Below are 2,783 nucleotides of genomic sequence, written 5' to 3'. Positions count from 1 at the left end.
TTGCATGCCATTTTCCTATTGTATTTTCCTTACGTAGATTATGCAGGTGTAGGTTAGGTATCAAATTGTGTAGGATATGTTGGACCCAGAGGGATATGTTGGAGCTGTGCTCCATTAAGGCTGGTTGGTTGTTCAGGCAAATAACTTTGGGTCATTATGTAACCCCAAAAACACTCGTTTTAAGCTGTAGCCATCATTCACTTTTTGTAAATGTTAGTTGTGCCCTTATGGGTACGAACTAACCTGAAAATGGGACACACGAAAGCCGTATTTGTAAATACTGAGTGAGAAGTAAAAACTCAAAATAAAGTAATTTGTGTGAGTGTCAATTTTCAAAGTTTAAGTTAGCTAGCTTAAAATTAAATGATAAATACCTGTGATAAACTCATGTCAGCTGTTTTAGCACTAGGACTTAAAGCTTGAGTGTCAAGATAAAGTCATAAATTTTTACCTGCGTCTTCCTGTCCATTAAGGTACGGCGTCGTCGACCTTTATTACAACGAAGCCACATTTTAAGTTATCTACTATAACATTAATTTCCCTTGCAACATTGTCATAGAGACTTTTACAATGGCTACTAGGCCAATTTTACGCAAAGCTGTTACCTGGGCCAACATGTTGCAACTTTGCTACCAGATAAACGCTGACTCAACGGGTCGGGGCATTTAACAACAACCAGTAAATCACTGAGCACGTGGTCTCATCTGCGAGAGTGTGGAAAAGTCAGTAATGAGCGCGCGACGCGACGCCACCTCCGTCACGTCAGTAATGAGCTCCCCTCCGCTACTGTTATGATTACAGTAGGTCCACGTGCTTCCCAACAGAGATCCCTGCAGGGGGTCCAGGGCAACCAGTACAGATCAAAGCAGTTAAGATAAAGAGTAACACCCCGCCCTCAGATTTTACATTAGGATACCGCGTGTTATCTGCGCGAGGATACACAAACCCCATTTAGAGCTGTGAGTGGGGGCACGCGGCTCATTACTTCAGGTGACAGAAATCGCACTTTCACCGCAAATACACAATGGGATTTACATCAACTTGCGTCACATTGCAGCAGAGGTCCGGTTACTGTAAATAAAAAAAAAGGGGCTGAAGCTTTCACAATTATAAATCAGACTCCATTATTATATGAGGGTTTATATCAATATTATTATAACCTATTCCATACTGCTTACAAATGTTAATTGGTACCATTCATGCTAACGTGACGAATAAATAGGGTGACCCCAAAATGTACATTTACAATACAATTACCAAACTTACCTCAAAATGTTTATATATTCCTCCTCAAGTTAAGAGTTTCAGGAATGCCTCCTCTCACTGAATAGCTGCTTTCTTAAACTAACAACAAAAAATCTTACTCACGAGAGGGGGTAAAAACAAGAAGGATAAAGTTCCACCCTATATGACATAACTCTGCCTTTAGGCTCCTGACTTATCGACGTTGCGGTCAAGAGAGTGAGAGAAAAAGTAGGATCTTTTGGAAAGGGTTAAAGTCTCGAGGAAATTATGGAGTGGAGTCCAGCCGGAGCAAATTGGGGGAGTGATGACGTCACAAGACGAGTTGATCAGGGTCCGAATGGCCCCAAGAGAGATAGGAAGTGGTAAAGTCACCAGCGGATGATCTAAAATAGATTTTCAAGAGTTCTTGATGACAAAGTGAGCTGCGGTTTCCTCTGGGGGAAAATGATGGGGTATGAACAAAGTGAACAGTGATGTCATGAGTAGGTTTCAAACCAGACGTCGCTGCACCGTGACGAGACGAATGTGGATCTTTCAGATTTGAAGCCTCAGCAGACGTGTAATGACTGGCTGTGGTCAGGGGAGGGGGTGTAAGGGTTTAGATAGCGCAGCTTCTGAGTCAGCAAGAACTCAGGTTCGACAATGGGTGGGTGTACATCTAAAGACTGTTGTCACTGCCAACTAATTATACTGGAGATGGTGTTGTACAGATGTAGACAAATCCGTTCAATTCATACTTTTCTTTTTTGATTTGATTTGAATTTCTAGGGACGTCTACTTAAAGGGGCCGTATTATGTGTTTTCCAGACACATAGTGTCATTTCATAGCACGATCAGTGAGCTATGTCACTTTCAGTTGTAATAAAAATACTATAAATTTCAAATGTGGCTTAAAAGAAATAATTTAACGCCTTGAAAATGAAATTAGGCCTCTGTCCCTTTAAGAAGCTCCTGCTCGTTCTGAGACTTTGCCTTCAGGAAGTCATCACAACATTTTTTTATTGCAGAACAATTAGATTTTCAATATTAAATTTTCTCGATCTCTAAATGTCTTTAAATGCCAAGTCATTGCTCATCTCTGGAGTATTTCCCGGATGGCTATGCCACTTCCAGATGTAAGAAAAATGCATCTGAAGGTGGCATAGCCTTCATATGTGGTGTTAGGTTAAGATCTATGTTGCATGCTCAAATTTATAACTCAAAAAGTTTACTAAATACAGACACCTTGTTTTATTTGCTTTATTCTATCACCATATGCTTTTTTGTTGTTGACATTTTATGTGCTGCAGGTCAACGGCTCAATCCAAGCAATTGTCCAATGTCAATAAATGAGCAGTACATTCATCAGGGAGGTTGTGAGATTATATCTTATGTTGAAATTCACAACCTGTTCTGCATCTTCTTCCTCTTTTTGCTAAAACATGTCGCCATAGTTACTATGCTTGTACCAGCCCAGATAGAAACTACAGGGAAACTCCTCACTAAGCAATATGATGACATAATTCATAAAATAAACAGACAAAAGATCTGCTAGTGTA

At 40.2% G+C, this 2,783-nt stretch overlaps 1 long non-coding RNA gene across 1 annotated transcript in view; it reads right to left on the bottom strand.

Annotated features, from left to right (window-relative positions):
• Positions 1-1,548, bottom strand: part of LOC107837682 (uncharacterized) — a 4,060-nt gene extending 2,512 nt beyond the window's left edge. The window contains exon 1 of the long non-coding RNA XR_001663720.1: positions 1,267-1,548. This is a non-coding gene — a long non-coding RNA (uncharacterized LOC107837682). The remainder of the gene's footprint in view (positions 1-1,266) is intronic.
• Between the last annotated feature and the right edge of the window lie 1,235 nt (positions 1,549-2,783).

Source organism: Poecilia formosa, unplaced genomic scaffold, assembly GCF_000485575.1.
Source record: "Poecilia formosa unplaced genomic scaffold, Poecilia_formosa-5.1.2 Scaffold167, whole genome shotgun sequence".
NCBI lineage: Eukaryota > Metazoa > Chordata > Actinopteri > Cyprinodontiformes > Poeciliidae > Poecilia > Poecilia formosa.
Note: the sequence above shows the minus strand (reverse complement) of the source record. Positions and strands in the feature narration are given on the sequence as shown.